Source organism: Dendrobates tinctorius, unplaced genomic scaffold, assembly GCF_039654945.1.
Source record: "Dendrobates tinctorius isolate UK_male_01 unplaced genomic scaffold, ASM3965494v1 ptg000196l, whole genome shotgun sequence".
In the NCBI taxonomy this organism is placed as follows: Eukaryota; Metazoa; Chordata; class Amphibia; order Anura; family Dendrobatidae; genus Dendrobates; species Dendrobates tinctorius.
The window spans coordinates 5,561,421-5,586,397 of NW_027361863.1; the positions used below are offsets into that span (position 1 = coordinate 5,561,421).

General features: G+C 44.1%; 1 long non-coding RNA gene across 1 annotated transcript in view; it reads left to right on the forward strand.

Annotated features, from left to right (window-relative positions):
* The window catches only part of LOC141056143 (uncharacterized), a 118,221-nt gene extending 95,482 nt beyond the window's left edge, over positions 1-22,739 (forward strand). Inside the window, exon 4 of the long non-coding RNA XR_012221582.1 lies at positions 21,888-22,739. This is a non-coding gene — a long non-coding RNA (uncharacterized lncRNA). The remainder of the gene's footprint in view (positions 1-21,887) is intronic.
* The last annotated feature ends 2,238 nt before the right edge of the window (positions 22,740-24,977 follow it).

Genomic DNA, 24,977 nt, shown 5'->3' on the forward strand with positions numbered 1-24,977 from the left:
CTATTGGAAGCAGCACCCTCTTCCCCCAATGGATGCCAATCTGGGTCAACAACTGGGTCATCCATCACCTCCTCTTCTATGTCATGTTCACCTTCCTCTGTGTCACCGTGTATGGTGGTATAGTTTGCGGGAAGGGGCACCTGAGTCTCATCAGGGTCAGAATCTGGCTCTGTACACTGCGATGACAATGTAGTGCTCTGAGTGAATGTACCAGCAGAATCATCCATCAGCGGCTGTGCATCAGTGCACTCCATGTCAGATTCATCTTGGCCTGGGTAATTCACCATTTCACTTGATAATCCAGGCATGGTATGTGAAAACAGCTCCATGGAGTAATCAGTAGTATGGCCTGCGTCATCCTTCAATCTTGGTTGGGGTGAAGGACACAAGGAAAGGTGTGGTTCATGAACATGAGCCTCCAATGACGACTCAGTGCTTTTACTTTTTACAACTGAAGAAGAGGAGGCGATAGAGCTGGAGGCTGAGTCAGCAATGTAAGACAAAACTTTTTCCTGATGCTCTGGCTTTAAAAGCGGTTTGCCAACTCCTAGAAAACTAAGCGTTCGAGGCCTTATGTAGCCAGACGATGACGCAGGCTCAACACCTCCTGCATTCGGTCCTATTTTGCTCTTGCCACTACCATCAGATCCACCACCAACACCATCATTACCAGCTGCCAACCCCCGCCCAATTCCACGGCCTCTTCCACCAGCCTTCCTCATTTTTGGTAGAAATGTAGACAAAATCCAACAAACTATATAGTAATGTAAAACAAGGCACAAGGTGTCTATAGGACAGGGGAGATTTTGAATTTCTGCAGACACTTGTGGACACTGGACACTTTTGGATTGTGTGAGGCCCACTGATATCTGAGCACTATGTCACAGGCTCGATGGCACAGCTGTGACCAAAGTGACTAGAGGATAAGGGAGATTTTGAATCTCTGCACACACTTTTGGACACTGGACACTTTTGGATTGTGTGAGGCCCACTGATATCTGAGCGCTATGTCACAGGCTCGATGGCACAGCTGTGACCAAAGTGACTAGAGGATAAGGGAGATTTTGAATCTCTGCACACACTTTTGGACACTGGACACTTTTGGATTGTGTGAGGCCCACTGATATCTGAGCGCTATGTCACAGGCTCGATGGCACAGCTGTGACCAAAGTGACTAGAGGATAAGGGAGATTTTGAATCTCTGCACACACTTTTGGACACTGGACACTTTTGGATTGTGTGAGGCCCAATGAATATCTGAGCGCTATGTGACAGGCTCGATGGCACAGCTGTGACCAAAGTGACTAGAGGATAAGGGAGATTTTGAATCTCTGCACACACTTTTGGACACTGGACACTTTTGGATTGTGTGAGGCCCACTGATATCTGAGCGCTATGTGACAGGCTCGATGGCACAGCTGTGACCAAAGTGACTAGAGGATAAGGGAGATTTTGAATCTCTGCGCACACTTTTGGACACTGGACACTTTTGGATTGTGTGAGGCCCACTGATATCTGAGCGCTATGTCACAGGCTCGATGGCACAGCTGTGACCAAAGTGACTAGAGGATAAGGGAGATTTTGAATCTCTGCACACACTTTTAGACACTGGACACTTTTGTTTTGTGTGAGGCCCAATGAATATCTGAGCGCTATGTGACAGGCTCGATGGCACAGCTGTGACCAAAGTGACTAGAGGATAAGGGAGATTTTGAATCTCTGCACACACTTTTGGACACTGGACACTTTTGGATTGTGTGAGGCCCACTGATATCTGAGCGCTATGTGACAGGCTCGATGGCACAGCTGTGACCAAAGTGACTAGAGGATAAGGGAGATTTTGAATCTCTGCACACACTTTTGGACACTGGACACTTTTGGATTGTGTGAGGCCCACTGATATCTGAGCGCTATGTCACAGGCTCGATGGCACAGCTGTGACCAAAGTGACTAGAGGATAAGGGAGATTTTGAATCTCTGCACACACTTTTAGACACTGGACACTTTTGGATTGTGTGAGGCCCAATGAATATCTGAGCGCTATGTGACAGGCTCGATGGCACAGCTGTGACCAAAGTGACTAGAGGATAAGGGAGATTTTGAATCTCTGCACACACTTTTGGACACTGGACACTTTTGGATTGTGTGAGGCCCAATGAATATCTGAGCGCTATGTGACAGGCTCGATGGCACAGCTGTGACCAAAGTGACTAGAGGATAAGGGAGATTTTGAATCTCTGCACACACTTTTGGACACTGGACACTTTTGGATTGTGTGAGGCCCACTGATATCTGAGCGCTATGTCACAGGCTCGATGGCACAGCTGTGACCAAAGTGACTAGAGGATAAGGGAGATTTTGAATCTCTGCACACACTTTTGGACACTGCACACTTTTGGATTGTGTGAGGCCCAATGAATATCTGAGCACTATGTGACAGGCTCGATGGCACAGCTGTGACCAAAGTGACTAGAGGATAAGGGAGATTTTGAATCTCTGCACACACTTTTGGACACTGGACACTTTTGGATTTTGTGAGGCCCACTGATATCTGAGCGCTATGTGACAGGCTCGATGGCACAGCTGTGACCAAAGTGACTAGAGGATAAGGGAGATTTTGAATCTCTGCACACACTTTTGGACACTGGACACTTTTGGATTGTGTGAGGCCCAATGAATATCTGAGCGCTATGTGACAGGCTCGATGGCGCAGCTGTGACCAAAGTGACTAGAGGATAAGGGAGATTTTGAATCTCTGCACACACTTTTGGACACTAGACACTTTTGGATTGTGTGAGGCCCAATGAATATCTGAGCGCTATGTGACAGGCTCGATGGCACAGCTGTGACAAAAGTGACTAGAGGATAAGGGAGATTGGATTGCTTTTAAAAAAGCAGTTTGCGGAGCAGTGGGTAAACAGCAATGCCAGCCTGTCAGGAAGCCTTAAAAGGCAGCCCAACAACCAACACCACTGATACACCACAATATAGCCTCCCCTTGCACTGCACACACAGTGACTGGTGTGTTGTGCAGGCCAAATTGCTAGCAGCAGAAGCAGTTTTTTTTCTTCTCAGCAGGCCAAAAAAAAAAAATTGGGATTGCTTTTAAAAAAGCAGTTTGCGGAGCAGTGGGTAAACAGCAATGCAGGAATGTCAGGAAGCCTTAGAAGGCAGCCCAACAACCAACACCACTGATACACCACTATATAGCCTCCCCTTGCACTGCACACACAGTGACTGGTGTGTTGTGCAGGCCAAATCGCTAGCAGCAGAAGCAGTTTTTTTGTCTTCTTCCCTGCCTAAGGCTCTCCCTACAGAATCAGCAGCAACCTCTCCCTATACTGAGATCGGCAGAAGTAAGATGGCGGTCGGCGTGCACGCCCTTTTATACCCCCTGTGACGCCCACCAAAGCAAGCCAATCACTTGCATGCCCTTCTGAAAGATGGTGGTGACCCCTGCCTATGTCATCACGTTGCCCACAGTGTCCGTGTATCCTGATTGGCTGAAAAAGAGCGCAAAACAAACTTTTGAAACGCGACTTTGGCGCGTAAGTCGCCGACCTCGTGGCCGACCTCATCCTAGGGTCGGGTTTCGTTTCATGAAACCTGACTTTGCCAAAAGTCGGCGACTTTTGAAATTTTTCGACCCGTTTCGCTCAACTCTAGTGTTGTCCATTTTTGGCTGCTGCTCCATTCCGATGAAGCTCTTCTTGCCATTTTTGAGACTGGTGGGGTCTCAAGCTGTAAGACCTCCATTGATCAGCAAGGTATTATCTATTTTATAAGTGATAACTTGCTGGATGGGTACAAACCCTTTAATATAAGTTCATCTATTGCAACACATTGTAGAATAACCCTCTGATTTAAGCATTTTATACATCAGCCAAAGCTCTCTATGGACCACTAGCTGGTTCAGTAATTTGGTGAATACCAGCACAGCACAAAGAACGATTACATGATTTACAGGTAATGAAGCCTAAATATTGTCTCTGTCTCTGTCGATGCCAATACAGGTCTATGATAAGAAATATCACAGTCGATCAAAACTGATGGGTTATAGTTTGTTGCTTGTCCATTTCACATCTCTCTGGAGAACAAACACATTTTATTTCTACTGTATCATCTTTTGTAGAATTCAATGTAACACCTTGTAGGAGATACACATGAATTGTATTGTGCAGGTGCAGGGGGCATTTACCTGTAATAGTCGTCAATGCACTGATGATAATACAGAATCTATCTATCTATCTATCTATCTATCTATCTATCTATCTATCTATCCCATATTGATCTATCTATTATATATTATCTATCTATCTACAGGTGCTTCTCACAAAGTTAGAATATCATCAAAAAGTTACCGTAATTTATTTCAGTTCTTCAATAGAAAATGTCAAACTCTCTATATATATTCTATAGAGTCATTACACACAGAGGGATCTATTTCACATGTTTATTTCTGTTAATGTTGATGATTATGGCTTACAGCCAGTGAAAACCCAAAAGTCATTATCTCAGTGAATTAAAATAATTAGCAAAAAAACACCTGCAAAGGCTTCCTAAGATAAAAGGTCCCTTAGGCCGCTTTCACACTTCAGGCTTTCGGTATCCGGCATGGTGTGGCGAAAAACCGGACTGACGGATCCGGCGCCTGTTACGACCAGATCCGGCTTTTTCCCCATGCTGTTTCATTGGTGCCGCATTGCGCCGGATGGCAATGCGGAGTGTCCGTTTTTTTCTGGATCCGGAGAAAATAGCCAGTCCGGCGTCTTGAAAAAACGTTGCATGCAACGTTTTTTCCCAACGCTGGACCGATTTTTCGCACTGCGCATGCCCGGAAACCTTCTCTGCCAGGAATATATCCGGCAGAAAGAAGGATCCGGTGTCTGTGGTTGTGGCCGGATCCGGTAGTCTGGTTTTTCGCCGCTCCATGCCGGATACCGAAAGCCTGAAGTGTGAAAGTTGCCTTAGTCTGTTTCAGTAGGCTCCACAATCATGGGGAAGACTGCTGACCTGACAGATGTCCAGAAGGCAGTCACTGACACACTCCACAAGGAGGATAAGCCACGAAAGGTCATTGCTAAAGAAGCTGGCTGTTCACATAGTGCTGTATCCAAGAACATTAATGGAAAGTTGAGTGGAAGGAAAAAGTGTGGTAGAAAAAGGTGCACAAACCAGGATAACCGCAACCTTGAAAGGAATGTTATGAAAAGGCCATTGAAAAATTTGGGGGAGATTCACAAGGAGTAGACTGCTGCTAGAGTCATTGCTTCAAGAGCCACCACACACAGATGTATCCAGGACATGGGCTACAAGTGTCACATTCCTTGTGTCAAGCCACTCATGACAAATAGACAACGCCAGAAGCGTCTTACCTGGGCCAAGGAGAGAAAGAACTGGACTGTTGCTCAGTGGTCAAAGGTGTTGTTTTCATGTGAAAGTAAATTTTTCTTTTCTTTCTTGACTATCCATGATATATCTTGACATGAACATCAAAAGAAGAGCAGTTTTGGAACTAAGACATGATTTCAGGATACTCTGCCATGAGATGTTTATGCTTTTCACTGATGTTCAGCGTGTTCCTTTGGGCAGTACAATTCTGAGTCAACTTGTCATTTAAGAAAGCAGTGAAACTTTTTTCATGGAGTTGCTACTTATTGTTTCCTGTTTGGAGAATATTTTAAAGAAATCAAAATTTGATCAATGCAGACACAAACGAAAAAAATAAAATAAAAACAACCTGCCGAGTGCCGACCCTTTATAGGAAGAAATTTTGGAGTGAATTTTTTGCAGTCGTCTGTAATTTTCAGTTGCTGTCTTTTTCAGCTCCCATCCATATCACATTATAACTGGTGACGGATCCACGGTAGGACGTGCCAGTCTTGTTATCACACTCTGTAAGAGGAAATTAAAGAAATGTGTTCAATCGAAAAACTCAGTGTAAAGTGACACAGGACATGTTTCCCGTCTGGTTCATGCTGTGAATAAATACAGACCATGGATTAGAAGACACGCGCCAATTCCCTCATTTTACAAGCCTACTTTATCTTTAATTATGTGATTTCAGCCCTTTGAATTGACGTGGAGCCTTGTACGGAGACAAAGTAATTCGTCGGCTGGTGTTTATTGCTCAAATGGAGTCCAATGCTTTTCAGAGAACGCTGGTCTATTAGTTTCAACTACGGATAACATCTTTTGTTTAACGGTACAGCAAGTTTTCCGTCAATGGATGTAAACAAGATCGCATCTATTCACTGGACCAAGCAGGGATCTTGGAACATCTTGTTGGGCGTTATCTTGTGGGAAAGACACACCACTCATTGGTGCAAAATAAGAACAAAATCTATTATTTTGCTTGCAGAACCATTTTATTCTTAGTAGTTACTGTCACTCATAAATGGATTTCCCAGGCAAAGTATTTTGATGACCTATCCATAGGATCAGGGCAGGGCAGGCAATAGAGGCAGGCAGACCAGGCAGTTGCCTAGGACCCCCGCTCCTCCAGGGGCCCCAGCCAGTGGCGTATCGCTAATAGCGGCACACCACGCAGCCGCTATGGGGCCGTGGGTGAGTGGCCCAGCGCCCCCCCCCGGCATCGTGCATTCAACTTATCGACATCATAGACAGTTGAAAGCAATGATGGAGGAGAGAGCGTCTTGTAACGCTCCCCATCCTATCATTCCCCCTCTGTTTGTGAATCTGCGGGCAAGCAATGATGCTGCTTCATCGTGTGTCACGCTGTGCCAGCAGTGGAGCTGATGAGACCAGAGCGGAGTCTGGAGCAACATGGGGAACAGGGAGGAAAGGTGAGTTTTGTATATTTGTATGCATTATACTGTTAGTGTGGGGGGTGCATTATACTGCGTGTGGGGGCTGCACTATATTGTGTGTGTAGGAGCTGCATTATACTGTGTGTGTTGGAGCTGCATTATACTGTGTGGGGGGCTGCACTATACTGTGTGTGAGGTGCTGCATTATATTGTGTGTAGGTGTTAGGGCTGGCGGAACGCATCAAATAATAAAATAATAGTAAGGTGCGTTCGCAGCCCGGGGTCTGCTTAGTAATGGTGGATAATAACGCACGCGGGTTACCTCACTCGGTGTGCAAGAGGCGGAACCTGTTACCTCACAGGACCGCACTTGTGTGAAGAAGTGCAAGCGACGTGGTCACATAACTCTGCCCAGAGACGCAGAGGCAGAGTCCTTGTAGACCCAGTCGCACATGGAGCCGCAACCGTGGCACCAAAGGGGCGCTTGGGAAACGCTGCGCCCTGTTAGCAGTCACAGGGTGCAGTGGATAGACACGTACCACCCAGAGGTACACTAGATATGGCGGCACTATTTAGCTAGCACTTGTGCTGTGACTGGAGCACTGTGGCACATGCTTTGCCACTACAAGGGGCTGACCCAAACTAAGCTAACCCTAACTCATACGGATCAAAGGAGGGGGTTATATAATGAGTCAGTCACCAGATACATGCATCCATCATCATACACACAAGTCTAAACAAAAGTCTATACTAGCACATGACCATGCGGCTCTTTTATAGCAGCGTCCTTCCGGGACCTTCCTGACCCTCCTGATGGTCCAATCCGAGCTGGAGAAGGACCTGAGCATGTGACCTCCAATCTCCAATGAGAGATTGTCCCACGGAGTGCTCAGTGGACCGAAAGGAGGACATAGTCCCTGGAGTAGCTCGCTGCTGACCAGCCTGCGCTGCTATAGCTGAACCAGAGGTGGCAGCAGCAACTACACCTACAGAGCTGGTCTGAGCAGAGCGCCTGGATCGACAAGCCTGCTGAGCAGCCTCCTGTGCAGCCGGAGAGGAATGGGAGACTGCCGAATGCAAGTATCGGGATTCCTGCTGTGCAGTGGCCGGAACCCGACGCCTAACAGTAGGGCTGCACTATACTGTGTGTTTGGGGGGCTGCATTATACTCTATGATGGGATTACATTATACTGTGTTTGAGGCTGCATTATACTCTCAAGGGCAACATTATACTCTAAAGGAGGCTACATTATACTCTATGAGGGGCTACATTATACTGTCTGTGTGTGGTGGACTGCATTATATCCTCTGAGGGGGCTGCAATATACTCTATGAGAGGACTACATTATACTGTGTGTGTGTGGATCTGAACTATACTCTATGAGGGGGCTACAATATACTCTGAGGGGGGATGTATTATATTCTGAGGGTGCTGCAGTATACTATATGAGGAGGGCTGCAGTATACCCTATTAAGGACCATGGGGAGTGCATTATACTATATGTAGTATATGGGACCTGCATTATACTGTATTGATGACTATCTGTCCCCATAATTCTTCCTCAGGGGGTATAAAGGAACTCGGGAACAAGCATTGAATGACTTCAATATTGTCGATCACGCTCATTTAACGGCCCAAACTCACCCCTTGGAGCAATATATTAGCATTTGGGGCCCCACTTTAAACTTTTGCCCAGGGCCCCACTTTGTCTAAAACCAGCCCTGCATAGGATAGCAAATAAAAAAGGAGAACATGATGCGACATTTCGACCAGTAATGGTCTTTATCAAGCAAATATATCTATTGAACTATCTATAGGATAGAACATCAACAGTGGCAAACTTAGAGACTGATGGTCCCGGATGCAAAATTTGGATCTGGACCTTACCTTCATGTTCGTCAGATGTATGGGCCCTTGTAGCCTTCCAGATTCTGTGAACACATATGTAATTTCCCTCTGATGTAACAATGTTCCCCATCCTATAATAATGTCTCTGACCCTGGCCCCTTCTTGTAATGCCCCCATTCTGTACCTCTCTTCTATAATAATGTCCCCCATCCTGGCCCCTTCCTGTAATAATATCCCCCATCCTGGGCCCCTTCCAGGTATAATGCCCTCCATCCTGGGCATTTTCCTGGTATAATGTCCACCATTCTAGGTCCCTTATAGTAATAATGTCCCCCATTCTGGTATAATGTCGCCATCTTGGGCTCTTTCCTGGTATAATGACTTCCATCCTGGGACCCTTCCTGATACAATATCCCCCATCCTGGAATAATGCCCCCCATCTTGGGCCTCTCCAGTAATATATGTCCACCAACTTGGGAAAATGCTCCCCATCCTGGGCTTCTTCCAGCCATAATGTCCCTGTTCTGTGGATTTTCTCTAACAATTATAAAAAAAAAATGATCTTACTCACATTCCCCTTGTTAGGAGTCGGATTCCTGCGTTTACTCAGCAGGGATCCAGATCCTCACATTCTGCACTCTCCTCCTATTTTACCACTGCAGAGGAGATTGCAGAAGCGATTGCCTTGCAGCAAATCTCTCCTGAGGCTAAGTCCTTCTGTCCTCTTACTGGGAATGCTCATGGGACGATCTCCCATTGGAGATCGGGAGTCATGTGCTCAGGTCCCGCTCCAGTTCTCATTGGTCCATCTCAGAGTTCTGGAAGCGTGCAGAAGGTCCCGGCTACTATAAAAGGCGCGCATGGCTGTTCCGCCATGCTCTAGTATAGTCATACTTGCTGCTGTGTGTATGAGGACGGATGCATGATTCTGGTGACTGACTAATTTGAAACCCCTTCCCTCTGATATTACACATGTGAATAGGGACTGAGTTAGTTTCAGCGCCAGCGCTCCTCTGCTTCAACTCGCACAGCTGCTAGCGTCCGACATTGCGCTTGCGCCTTGCCTTTGTCGTTTGGTGGCAGTGTCCACGCCACGCTGCAGTAGCAGCCTCCTTTGCGTTTGCAGTTGCAACGCCGCATACACGGTAGGTCTAGACGGACGTAGTGCCGCCGCCTTGGGCTACTCCTGTGACCGTATACCGTGTGTGTTTTTCACTGAGTTCTGTGACTACAACAGGCTCAGTTGTTTGTGTTTGTACTTTTGGCATCTCCGTGAGTTTAACTGAGATTGCTCTGCACACCTGGGTGGAGTTTAACCTCGTGTGCAATTCTGCCATATTGCTCCTGCCACCACCTAGCAGTGGTTATTTCACCTACTGCACGGTGGACCCCGAGCGGCGAAGCACTTTATTTATATTTTTATTTAGTGCGTTCCGCCGTTCCGAACACCCCTGCTCCAACGAGTCGCAGCATCCTCTTCCATATCTTGCAGCTGACTTCAGTTTGAAACCAACAGCAGCGCATGACAGTGATGTCAACAAGTTTCAAGGCTGTGGGCACTTCCGGCTCCATCAAAGCCATGTCAATTAATGGCATGGCTGTGATTGGCCACTTCTGGCTCCATCCCAGCCATGTCAATTAACGGCATGGCTGTGATTGGCCAGACAGTTAAAATAAATAATAAAAAAAACAATATCCATGGCCCCTTCACAGGCTATTAAGATCATCCCACAGCTGTCTGTTTAGCCTTAGCTGGTTATTAAAATAGGAGGGACACCGTGACATCTGTTTTTGGGTCCCCCCCTTTTAATAACCAGTAAAGGCTAAACAGACAGCTGTGAACTGCTATTTATAGACCGAGAACCTTTATGGATTTGTGCCCCTTCCCTGAATAATAACTGCAGCCCCAGCTGTCTGCTTTCCCTCACCTGGTTATTAAAATAGGGGGAACCCCACATCTTTTTTTGGGGTCTACCCTTTCTAATAACTAGTAAAGGCTATGCAGACAGCTGTGAGCTGTTATTATTAAACTGGGAACCTCTGCGGATATTGGCCCTTCCCAGAATAACACCAGCTCACAGCTGTCTGCTTCTCTTACTAAGGGCCCTGTTACATTTAACGATGCACCAGCGATCCCGACCACTATTTGACCCGGTCAGGATCGCTGGTGCATCGCTAAATGATCACTCGTGAGCTGCCAAACAGGCAGATCTCAGCAGCGATGCAGCAACGGTCGTTACTTACCTGTCAGACGCGGCGATGATGACGTCCTCCGCCCGCGCCAGCAGGAAGTCCAGCAGGATGCCGCCACCGACAAATGGACCAGGCCGATCTCGCGTGATAACCAGCGGGGGGGCCGGTCGGAGGTAAGTGTCACATGTAGGGATATCGCTAGTAATATCGCTGCTGCGTCACAAAATCGGTGACGCTTTAGCGATATTGCTAGCGATATCGCTGTGTGTAAAGCCCCCTTAATGTGATTTATCTCTGGGTGGGTTTCAGTGAATGGATGGATATTGACATATGACATTGATAAGAAAAGTCTACATTGACTTACATTGTTTTGAACTTTGAGTTGTCTAGCCTGACACCACTCTATTGATTCTATCCAGCCTGTTGGGTAAACTAATTAACTAAATTTTTACTGACTATTTTTTTTATCCACATTTGTTTGCAGGGCAATTGTCCTGCTCTTACCCCCTTTTTGCTTCTTTTTAGCAGCCCCTAGCCCTTGCAGCCAATTTTACACCCATTTTACAGCACCAAAGTTTGGGTCCCCATCAACCTCTATTGGGTTTGGGGTCAAGTTCGGACCCGAACTAAACTTTTAACTCAAGTTTGGACAAACCTGCTGAACCCAAACTTCCACGGATTCACTCATCACTGCTCGGAAGCACATCCAGCTGAAATAGCTGCTGGGATCAGTGGCCCCCCTCTCGCACGGGTCCGGTGGTGGTCGTACTCTCTACGACAACGATCGTTATGCTCCTGGCCAAAAATACGTCTGACATGAATAATAAATAAAAATGCTTGGGATGATGGCAAATAAGATGAGATTTTCAGGGCTTTAGTTCGGCGGTCATTGAATATGGACCTGGCCACTAGACAAGGTTTCTGTGAATTGATTTCCTCATCCTTAACCCCTTCCTGACCTTGGGCGTACTCAGTACATCCAGGTGATTTTGCTCACACAACAGCTGTGCGCTTATGATTGCCATCGGGTGTTTAGCTTATATCATGGCTGACATCTGGCTCTCACTGCCTTGAGTGGTTCCTGCCATGATGACATCTGAGTCACCAGGCTCTACCAAGTTACCATGGTTAGATAATGTGCAGTGCATGATCTAACTAACTTGTGTCAGTGCAGCACTGATAGTTACAAAGCATAGCAATATACTGTATTTCTGTGATCACAGCTTTGAACGTCAAGTCCCATAGTGGGACTAAGTAAAAAGGGAAAAACAAAGGGAAGAAAAAAGTTGTACAAATATTTTTTAAAAGAATCAGAAAAAAATAAAAATATATTGTACTGATAATTTTTTTTTTATGCAAAGGCATAGAAAGACATGACCTTTACACAGAGAAAACAAAAAGCAAAAAACAAATATCCTAAAATAAAAGAGTAAAAAACAAATTGCAAAAATTGCATGAAGGTAGCAATAATAACAAGGGTATTTAGTAAACATAATTTTGATCAAAAGAATGTACAAGCCATCCCGCCACGTCACTGCAACCCTTGTGGCACAGTCCTAACTCTTCTATTTAAAACCTTTCCACTTGTCAAGTGACGCAAATGTGAACAAGGACCGAGGGACTGAACCACCAGTAATAGTATAGGCCAGACAGGATGGATTTCTCAACTCAGAAACAGGGCGGTCACACCCTTATATGCACAGGATGCACATTGACCTAAATGAGAAACTGGGTCTGAGCTGAAAAAGTAAATTAATGTGTATGCAAAATGTAAATGCATAGAAACACATGACCTTTACACAGAGAAAACAAAAAGCAAAAAACAGAGTCTTTAAGTGTGTGATAGCAGCCAAACATAAATCGATAAATCGTCTAATCATACAAAGTATGAGATCTGATTTGGCTGGGATGAGTGCCTCTTATGACAAGGGGCAATACCCCGAAACACCATGTCTACAAATTGAGATTTTGATTTGGCTTTTATCCTAAGTCATATTTCAAGGCTCGTTAAAGGGTCGATTATGACTTGTACGATTGCTACTTCCAATAGGTGGCCCTAGAGTTCAAGTCCTCTTCCTCTCTGAAGAGATAATTTGCAACTTTAATTTCCCAGAGTAGCATGCTTCGCATATAAGTCTCCTCATACTGGCGTGTCAGACCTGGCATGTCATTCTCCACAAGGAGAAACCTTAACCCTTAGAAAATTCTGTGGCACATGTAGTGTCAACATCCTCACTGCATCCCCTAGATGAATTCATTGGGGGGTATAATTTGTAAAATGTGTTTTGGCACCTCAGGGGCTTTGCCAATGTGAACTCCAATATGGCGCTTCTTCCCTTCTGAACTTTACTCTGTGCCTCAGATGTATCGATGTACTCAGGATAAATTGGATAACAAACTTTGGGCTCCATTATCTCCTGCTATCCTTGTAAAAAAATAAAAAATGGGGGCTAAAACAACATTTTTGAGTGATTTTTTTTCATTTTCACAGTCCTATGTTGTAAAATTCTGTGAAGCACCTGGGGATTCAAGGTGCTTTCTGTACATCTAGATAAATTCCTTGAGGGGTCTAGTTTCTAAAATGGGGTCACTTGGGGGGACACATTAGGGGCTTTCCAAAACGCAACATGACACCTGCAGGCCATTCCATCAAAGTCCGCTTTCCAAAATGTCACTCCTTCCTTTCTGAGCCATGTTATGGGCCCAAACAGTAGTTTTCATCCCACATATGGGGTATCACCGCACTCAGGAGAAATTGCACAACAAAGTTTAGGTTCCTTTTTTCTCCTGTTATCCCAGTGAAAATAAAAAAAATGTGCTTTTTTATTTTCACTGCTCAACGTTATAAACTTTTGTGAAGCATCTGGGGGTTCAAGATGCTCACCACATAGCTACATACTTTCCTTGATGGGTCTAGTTTCCAAAGTGGCATCACTTGGTGAGGGGGTTACTGTTTAGGCACATCAGGAGCTCTCTAAACGTGACATGGCATCAGCTAAAGATTCCAGCCAATTTTGCATTCAAAAAGTCAAACAGTGCTCCTTCCCTTCCGAGCCTTGCGTACTAAGGAGAACTTGAACAACAAATTTTACGTTGCATTTTCTCCTGTTACCCTTGTGAAAATAAGAAAAAATTATACTGAAAGAACATTTTGTGGAAAAAATGTGACTTTTTTTTTGTTTTCATGGTTCAACATTATAAATTTCTGTGAAGCTCCTAGGGGTTCAAGATTCTCATCACAAATCTAAATAATTTCCTTGAAGGGTTTAATTTCCAAAATGGGGTCACTTGTGGGGGGGCTTATGCACATCAGGGGCTCTCCACATACGACATGGTGTTTGTTTGCTCTCGAATCCAGCCAATTTTGCGTTCAAAAAGTCAAATGGTGCTTCTTCCCTTCCGAGCCCTGCCATGCACCCAACAGTAGTTTTCCCCCCACATATGGGGTATTGGCGTGGTCTGGAGAAATTGCACCACATTTTCTCCTGTTATCCTTGTGAAAATAAAAAAATGGGTCTAAAGTAAAGTTTTTGTGCAAAAAAGTTAAATGTTAATTTTTTCCTTCCACATTGCAAAAATTCCTGTGAAGCACCTGAAGGGTTAATAAACTTCTTGAATGTGGTTTTGAGCACCTTGAGGGGTGCAGTTTTTAGAATGTTGTCAGTTGTATGTATTTTCTATCATATAGACCCCTCAAAGTGACTTCAAATGTGATTTGATCCCTTAAAAAAATGGTTTTGTAAATTTTAACCCTTCTAACTTCCTAACAAAAAAATTATATATTAAAAATTGTGCTGATGTAAAGTAGATATTTGGGAAATGCTATTTATTAACTATTCTGTGTGACATATCGCTGTGGTTTAAGGGCATAAAAATGAAAAATTTGAAAATTGCTTAATTTTGGCCAAATTTTTCATCTTTATCACAAATAAACGCAAGTTTTATTGAACAAAATTGAGCAAATTTTACCACTATCATGAAGTACAATACGTCACAAGAAAACAGACTCAGATTTAGTGGGATCCGTTGAAGCGTTCCAGAATTATAACCACATAAATTTGACACTGGTCAGAATTGTAAAATTTGGCCTGGTCATGAAGGTAAAAACAGGCTTGGGTGAGGATGAAGAGGTTAATATTAGCTCATTTTATATGGTTTACTCTTTAAGGTGCACAACCTTGATCCCATTCCTGTCAGACTATGGGAAGGCGATGCCTGGATGGTTACCATAAGTTACAGCACGTTTGTGCTACTTGCACCTCGGAATGTAATAAAGACTTCTGTCTCTTGTAACTATGGCAACAGAATGTCAGGAAACTAATATGCATGCACGAGGGATAGTTTAACTTTACAAGTCTCAAATCTGCTGCAATCTGATGGTATAATTGTAATTTAGGCTTTTTTTTTTTAAAGAGCTGCCGCCAAGAAATGGGTCAACGCTTTTTATGTTTAAGTAGAAAATAATAGACTAGGTAATAAATCTAAATAACTTGGCAGTGAGCATATTTATCCTTTCACAATGTTAAGATGTCATTGATAGCTGCTGTTTGTCTGCAAAATCCTTGCCGCAGATGCGTAAAGTCTTTCTCCAAAAAGATTTTCTCCAATGGAAAAACCTACAGAAAAATCTGATTATTTTAGTGACTGTGGACATTGGGATACACCGACTCATAGCCAAAGTCCATATTATGGGGTTATCATTTAGAAAGTCCCTTAATCAGGGGCCTAAAAAAACCTATTTTTAAATAAGATTTTGGGGAAAAATGTCACAAAAGAAATATCATTCCGTGTCATCATAATAACACTAGAAAATATACCAAATTGTTTTAAACATCTTAAGTTGAACTGCTCACTTCGTCATCAGTAGGTGAGAGGTGATGCCGACGTACCTTTGATGGCCACCTGCCCAGTACCAAAAGGGTCTCATGTATGCCTAGCGTATTGATTAGAATTGGACTCCAGTTTAATGCTGGTGTGCTACTTGTTCACGTGACTTAGCAATTGGCCGTCAACTAGAATTGAGCAAAAAGATTTGCATGACTCATGTTGGTTGACCGTGGTCTCCTGATCATGGACCTACTAACTCCATCTATCTCCTGGCATCCCCATAGCCTCTCTCACACCATGCGTGTGTCGCACCAAAAGAATGACGTTGCACCGAGCCTACTAATCATAAGAGGGATATTGGCAGATAGTAGGAGGTTTGTAAGGGTCTGGTTCGGCGAATATTTTACTGGGGACCTCCAATAATCACTAGAATTGGTATTTCCATGCCCCGACTCCCCACCACTGATTGAAAAAAGTGGTATTCATTTTCTGTACAGACTAAGGGCATGATCAGTGCCTGATCTAGTTGTTGAATTTTGCACACTTAGGCCAGGATCACACACAGCGTAATATGGCCAAGTCTCGCAGGTTAAAACCAAGCTCTGGCGCCGGCACTCCGGAGCAGAGCGTGCAGCCACACAGCAATACATGGAGCTGCACGCTCCGCTCCGGAGTCCTGGTGCCAGAGCTTAGTTTTAGCCTGCGTGACTCGGTCGTATGTCGCTGTACTGTGACTCCGGCCTTAAAGAGTAACTAGACTTGTAGGGTAAGTTCACACTAGACGTTTTTTCAGCATTTTTTTCTGCAGCAAAACCTGATCTCTTGGCAGGACAGAAGCTGCAAAAAACATTTTCCTTGCATTTTTCATGCAATTTTTGTGCATTTTTTGCAATGGTTTTGACACGCTAGATTTGTCTCTTCTGTATACTGACAAAGTTTAGTGCTGAAAAAAAAAGTCCTATTCCATAGAATCATGTTTTGGCGCAGAAAAGGCAGCAGAACATGATACCTGCGTTTTTGGTGTATTTTTTCACCACCCATTCAAGTCAATGGGTGAAAAATGCTGAAAACACGCTGAAAGAAGTGATGTGCTCTGTGTTCCAAAAACCATACAAAGCTTAAAATACTGCTGACAAAAAAAACAATGTGCATGCATGAGGTTTCTCAAATCCCATAGGCTTTGCTAGTACTGTAAAAAGCAGCTGAAAATTAGCATAAAAAACATTAAAAAAGCAGCAAAAGAGTCTAGTGTGAACTTAGCCTTAGTCTTTTTTTTTAAATTTTGTCTAGCATGAAAAGTTATAAAACTGAACGCTCCGATCCTAGTGTCAGCGGCAGTGCCGGGTATTGACGTGCGAGACTCGTCTGAGTTTCTCGCATGTGAGTATGAGCCCTTAGTGATACGCTGTCACTTGTTCTGGCTGGAAAGCCCCTTTAAATGGGATGTCCCAAAATGTATTTTATGAAAGAACAAAGTGCACAGGCACAACCACTGTTCATCGATGGTTGACCCCATCCCCAAGTTGTAGGGAGGCCCGAATGTAGAAAATATATGTATATGGACAACAATCTGATAGAAAAATGCAGTAACAAACAATGAACATAACTCACAACCGATCAGACAAACAAAACAAAAAATGTGAATTTCATGATTGTCTCCTGAGCATAGCGCTCACAGACGATATTGCCTTCAGAGGTGTGTTAGTATAGACTCATCTATCACACAAGAGTCAGATTTGTGATTATTGAGTAAAATAATTTGCCGGGTCTCCGATAGCGGCAGCTGTTACTGCATAAAACTAGAATTCATCTGAAATGGCTGCATTAAATCATCTCATATTAATAGGACAGCGAGGATGCCGATCAATATGTAATGCAAGGAGAGGAAAAACAACGAGGACGCTTCTTTGTTGGAAGAAAGTAATTAGTCATCGTAAATATGCAACATATAATATGTCTGCCGAAGTTTATGAACAGGTAAGACTGGATTGGGGTATGTGAAATCTGGGCCAAAACTAGGGTTAAAAGGAAATATGAGCAGTAGTGGGGTCATCACAAAGTCTTCACTTGGGTCAGGACAAATAAAGTTTGGGCTTCGAGTAGAGAAGCAAGAAGTCTGGTCTGGAACCAGGTATACATGAAATCTGAGCCCGCTAGGCTAGGGCCACAAGGAGTCTAAGGTGAACTCATGAGATCTAGGCTGGAGCTAGGGGTTTATAAAGTCTTGGCATAAGCTAGCATTACATGATGTCTTGAAATGGGCAGGGCTAGATAAAGTTTGGGTCCAGACTAGGGCAGTGATATTTCCCTTGTTGCAAGGGTTAAACAGTCTGTCTCCTAGAGCTTGTTCTGAGTTCTTTTAGCTGTTCTGAGTTTCCCTTGTTGCAAGGGTTAAACAGTCTGTCTGCTAGAGCTTGTTCTGAGTTCTTTTAGCTGTTCTGAGTTTGCCACTCCCTTCCAGTATACATCCTTACCTGTTAGTTTCAGTAGTTGCCAGTGATAGCTTGCTATAACCTGGTTTGGAGCTGGAGTTTCAAGCTTTGTGAGGAGAAATAGTCTAGGAGTTATCTCTGTAGATATCTGTTTAAAAGTTTGTTTGAGTGTCTTCCTTTAGCTTATCTCCTATTTGGTTTGTCTCACCTAATTTTTCCCCCTTTTCTGTAGTCTGGGAGCGTGTTGAGCGATTGCTGTTTCTTTTATCAATATCTGTTTCCTTTTGTGCCTTTATGCTAGAGTAGGACTAGCGTACCTGCTGCCGTTCGGACTTGTCAGGGTTGTTCTCAGGGTAAGACAGGGATAGGAACTTGATCGCTGGGGTGAAAAAATCCATCTAGGGAGCTTAGGGTTGCACAGGGCAAGTGTCAGGGGTGCCCCCCTTTAATCTTTCCCTAGTGTCAGAGCTCTCCTTCCTTTTAGTCTCGCAGTGCACCATCTTGTTTCTGACAAAAGTGTGACAGACTACTAGGGTCACAAGAAGTCTCGGCTGAGTTAGGTGTACATGAACACTGAACAAAATGTATGGCTATGTGAAGTCTGGACCCATGTATTGTGAGACAGAACTAAACCTACATGAAGTCTAGACTTCAGTAGGGTTAGATGAAGTCTACGTCTGAGCAGGGCTAGAGGTACGTGACGTCTACATAAACTAAACGTGATAACTTTTGGCAGTACTTTTTAGGGAGGTCCCTGAGGGTAATTTCTTTTACCAGCACTATGGTAATAAATGCTCCCAATTTTTTCCATTTTGAATGGACACTGGGGCTCCCTCTGATTACTAAGTCTCCCTATTCTGACTCCATGACTAGGCAGTGTGTGGTGCTCTTGAGACACTATTTCTATAACTGTCCTTATGAACTAGTACTCACTCAAAGAGATTTCATCGGATAGATTGACTCAACTGCAGAGGCACTGTTATGAAGAACGGGTTATTAAGTACATGGAGGGTGTGTGAACACATGTTTCGACAGCGATAGTTAGATAAGTGAGGTAAGGCAATAGGCCAGTCTTAAGAAATGCGCTTATATGTCATGCTTAAAACTATGTGTATTGGGAATTAATCAAATTCTCCTGGGTAGCGCATTCCAAAGAATTGGCGCATGAAAAGTCTTGGAGATGTATGTGGCATGAGTGAGTGAGTGATCGGATGTAGTGGGTGAATGAAAAATTGGAATCAAATATGGCCCCAAGACAGCGAGCATGTTGGTGGGGAGTAATGGTAGAACCACACATGGAGATGGCAATATCCTATAGATAGGTTCCAACATATGGAGTTCCGTTTTTGAGAGATTCAGTTTTAGATAGAGGGAGGAACATGATGTTAGTGACAGTGGAGAGACAATCACTGGTATTCTGTAGTAATGCAGGGGGCGATGCCGGGAGATGAGGTGTAGAATTGGGTGTCATCAACATAGAGAAGGGAAAAGGAGCCAGCAGAAGATACAGTAAAGAAGATACATGAAATTTTAAAAATGGCTGACATACGCTGATTGGGGAAGAAGAAGGGAGGGTTTACTTACATCAGAGCTGGCGAGGCAGACAGGACAAACTTCTAAAAGGCAAACCTGATTACACAGCAGTGTAACAAAAACAATGCAATACTGTATGATTCTCAAGTCCTGACTAGTGATGAACGAACGTGCTCGCCACTACTCATTACTCGCCCAAGTATCACTGTACTCGGCAAGCACCGAGCATTTTAGTGCTCGCCCATCACTAGTCATGACACATGACAATCTCAGCATTATGGACAAGACTCCTGTGGATGTGCTGTTTTCTATGAGGTGGCTTCGGTCAGAGTGCACCCAGGAGATTTGCCAATTGTTATGCTTTTTTCCTGGAGGCTCCCGAACGTTCGGGCAGAGTTGGATGAACTCAAGATAACTTGGAAGGGAATAAAGCAAAATAACATGAAAAACAACATGACTATCTGCACTAACAATATAGGATGTAAATGTAATTGTTATTTCTGAACTCACTTTCGGTACGGCTCAACTATATCTCAGAGCTTGGGAGTCCGGGAGATGCATTACACAGGAGGAGCTTGGACCGTTTTGTTGGGGACCAAACGTGAGTTTAGGTACAATGATTTCATTGCTGAGACTCATTTGTCCATCTCTCTGCACATTACACATCAAAGTCGTTCTTCTGTGATTATTATTATTATTATTATTATTTATTGTTATAGCGCCATTTATTCCATGGCGCTTTACATGTGAGGGGGGTATACATAAAAACAAGTACAATAATCTTAAACAATACAAGTCATAACTGGTACAGGAGGAGAGAGGACCCTGCCCGCGAGGGCTCACAATCTTCAAGGGATGGGTGATAATACAGTAGGCGAGGGTAGAGCTGGTCGTGCAGCGGTTTGGTCGATCGGTGGTTACTGCAGGTTATAGGCTTGTCGGAAGAGGTGGGTCTTCAGGCTCTTTTTGAAGGATTCGATGGTAGGTGAGAGTCTGATATGTTGTGGTAGAGAGTTCCAGAGTAGGGGTGATGCGCGAGAGAAATCTTGTATGCGATTGTGGGAAGAGGAGATAAGAGGGGAGTAGAGAAGGAGATCTTGTGAGGATCGGAGGTTGCGTGCAGGAAAGTACCGGGAGACGAGGTCACAGATGTATGGAGGAGACAAGTTGTGGATGGCTTTGTATGTCATGGTTAGGGTTTTGTAATGGAGTCTCTGGGCAATTGGGAGCCAGTGAAGGGATTGACAGAGGGGAGAAGCTGGGGAATAGCGGGGGGACAGGTGGATTAGTCGGGCAGCAGAGTTTAGAATAGATTGGAGGGGTGCGAGAGTGTTTGAGGGGAGGCCGCAGAGCTTGAGGTTGCAGTAGTCAAGGCGAGAGATGATGAGGGCATGGACTAGGGTTTTTGCAGATTCTTGGGTGAGGAATGAACGGATGCGTGATAAACTCTCTTTAGAGGGAATCTGTCAGCAGATTTAAGCTACGTATTCTGAAAGCACCATAATGTAGGGGCTGAGACTCTGATTCCAGTGATGTGTCACTTACTAGGCTGTGTACTTTTGTTTAAATAAAATCAGTTTGTTATCATCAGGAGATTATCATTACAGGGCTAGGCGTCTCATGCCTCCTGGCACCAATGAGGAGCAGATTTCTGTTAATATACAGGATAGTGTACACAGAAAGCAGCCAATCAGTGATGTGGGAGGGGTTATACACAGCTCAGCAATCCGAGCTCTGCTAGATCTGCAGCAGAGAAAACAGTAATTGTGTCACAGATGCTGCACCCAGTAAACTAAATGACACATTGATGGAATCAGGGTCTCTTCCCCTTCATCACGCTACTCTCAAATTGCATAGCAGATTCCCTTAAAACCCATTTTTCTACAGTTTTTCTTCTTTTCCCTTAGACTGTTTCATCTCTGACTTTCGAGACCCATAACGTTTTTTATTTTTATCTCTATTTCAACATAGACAGATGAGGGCTTTTAGTCTTCAATGACACCATTCAATTTGCCTTGTAGTATATTGGAAAAATGAAAAACCAATGTCTTTTTGGGTGGAATTGAAAGAAAAAAAGCAATTCTTCTGTTTCCTGGGTTTTATTTTTCATGGGTATCATTTTTTTTCCAGCACTGTGCCATAAAAATTTCTCTGCGGGTCAGTTCAATACCATGACGGCAAATTTTTAATGTTATTTTATTTTTAAAAAAATTAAGAAAAAATAAGAAAAAATTGGTTTGTGTAGCCTTTTTTATGAGACCTATACACTTTTTACTTTTCAGTTTTCGGAGCATGAAGCAAGCAGTGTGTGAGACCCAAGGGCGTGGGCAAGAAGAGGACATCACGTACCCGTGAGTCATGAGCTGCGGAATCATTCCGGAAGTGGTCATACTTGCCCCAACTGTTGATGGGAACCTGACATTATGCTGCCGGAACTACAGGCATCATGAATCAGAGACCGGCTTTGATATTGCAGCCTTATAATGTTTTAGTTTGAAATAAAGTGATGTTTCAGAGAAAACATACTACTTATAACAGGCTGGGGACAATGCGAGTAGGACCACTATTTAACGATGCCCCACTACTGTTGACTGGCAGGACTTTCCCTATGTATGTGTGTGTATTAAGGAAGTGAAGAAGGATGGGGAGAAACGAGTGTGGACCTCCTCGGACAAGTCATCCTGGTTGTATCATCCCCAATGCGGCGTTTCACAGTAAAACATGCATGGTTGGGTCAACATGTATCAGCTGTAAGTAGTCATGTACCGCTGATAGTGGCACAACACGCTGCTGCTATGAGGCCCGTGATCCAGGGGAGCCCAGGGCGTCACCATTCTAGGATGCATACACCGTTAAACAGAATGGAGGCAGAGAGAGCCGTTGGCTCCCTGTACCACCATTCAGCCTGTGCATCTGTGTCTCAGTGCAGCAGACATGATGATGTCACTGGATCATGCCTGCTGCTTGGGGTCTCAATCCACACACGGCACAGAGTGGCGCAGCGTATCAGGTTAATGAGGCTAGGCAACAAGTTTTTTTTTTAGACCGTGCTGGCAGCAGGGGTATAGTGGGGGACATAACAATTTGTGGGGAGCTGTGGGGGTAACATACTTTATGTGGGGGCTGAGGGTGCATCATACTGTGAGGGGGTGGTGGAGACATCATACTGTGTATGGGGGGCTGTGGGGACAGCATATTGTGTGTAGGGGGCTATGTCATATAATATAAGGGTATGTAGGGACAACGTACTGTGTATGAAAGGCTGTTGGGGGTAATTATATTGTGTATGTGAGGGTGTAGAGGCTATCTTACTGTGTATGGGAGACTGTTGGGGCCATCATATTGTGTATAGGGAGCTATGGGGACAGCATATAGTGTGTAGGGGGCTGTGGGGGTCATTATATTGTGTTTACGAGGCTGTTGAGGTTATCATACTGCCATGGGAGACTGTTGTGGCCATCATGTTGTGTGAAAGGGGCTGTTGTCCTATTATAAAAGGGTATGTGGCGACAACATACTGTGTATGGAAGGCTGTTGGGGCCATTATATTGTGTTTGTGAGGGTGCTGGGGCTATCACGCTGTGTATGGGAGACTGTGGGGGCCATCATACTGTGTACAGGGGGCCGTGGGGACATCATATTATATAAGGGTATGTGGCGACAACATACTGTGTACGAGAGGCTGATGGCCATTATATTGTGTTTGAGAGGGTGTTGTGGCCATCAAGCTGTGTACCGGGGGCTGTGGGGACAACATATTGTGTGTAGGGGGCTGTTGTCCTATTATAAAAGTCTATGTGGGGACAATATACTGTGTTTGCAAGGCCGTTGGGGCTATCATGCTGTGTGTGGGTGTTTTTGGAGACATTATACTATGGAGGGGGATGTGGGTATATTAAAGTATGGAGGCGGTTGTGACGACATTATACATGTCCTTCTCCTTGTCTTTAAAAGTTGTGAGGTATGACTTTCTATGAAGGCGCCTATGTCCCATGGCCCCACCTACTCAGCAAAATAGGGAGGCCCAATTAGGACTTTGTTATGGGACCCCATGATTTCTATGTACGCCCCTACTGTCAGATCCCATCGCGGCTTTTTTTTCCTTCCCACCATTCTTGTTACACAATCTTTGACCTACCATCTGCTTTTCAATTCTCCCCAAAAAAAAAAACAAAAGGGGCGGCATTGCTCTTGAAAGGCTTCATACGTAATTAGCCTCTCGCCAGAGCGTCTGCTGTTTTGCAAAATTTATTGTGGCTTTTGAAAAGCTATCAAGCAAAGCGATGAAACAAAATAACCTTCCAAATGTTATATCACAACATTTCACGCACTACCGCTCTCAACTTTACAGCAAATCCAATAAATATGTTTTGCTAAATAGGGAGAGCAAATTAAGCCGGGTTCAACTCTTGATGCACCGAGAGCGGCTGTAAAATCCCGGGAAGAGCTGAAAACGCTGGAAAATGCAAGCGCTACCTATGGGAGCCAGGTGATGACTCACTCAAGGCTTTAATGATATTCCAGAACCCACAGAGTTGCATGCCATGACTTACAACATACTTCACCGTCTCCCCAGGCGAGAGGCGATGAGAGCAAGTTAAAGAACAGAGAGACGGAAGCCTTAGATAGATAAATCTCACAGTCCTCAGCTATTATTTTACAATATTCTCCACTAAGGACGGAGCCATCGACGGATCGAATCCTTGGGAAAATCTATAATTTAACAAAATAGCCCTAATCCTATTTACTTGAACACCATTCACTTTGCAGAATTTCAGATTTACAGAAAATAAAGTTTGGATGGAACTTTTATTGCGTTTATTTTTTTTGTTTGTTTTTGATATTATTATCATTCCGCCAACATAGATTTCTATTGAAGCTTTACAAGGACGTTACGTGTGAAAATATTTCAACCTTTTTTTTTTAAAGACTCGCGGATGATCAGTTGTGATCATCATTGTTTGAGGCACTTTTTTCCTGCAGTGACCGCTAGAGGAGAAAACTGGTATTACATGATATCTATTCAATAAATGGGTGACTTTACAACAAATATGGTTGGGGTAAAGAGGTTTTTCCAACCCATAGATCATGAGAACAGGGATTCAGGCAGATTTGCTTAATTATGACGAACAATTTTGGTGCAAACCGAATTTGTCTTGAAAGGGTTAAAAAAAAAACAACAAACTGTTATATTCACCTTTCCTTGGCACTTGCCAGACCCCGTCAAGTCTTCCAATAACTTCTTTGTGACCTTTTTCTATTTCTGGCTCTTTCAACGCCACCGCTGACTATGCCCCTCTCTGTAGAACTTTATGGGCACCAACCGTCTTCTCATCTCCTATTTCAGTAATTTGGAAAATCTGAATACAGAC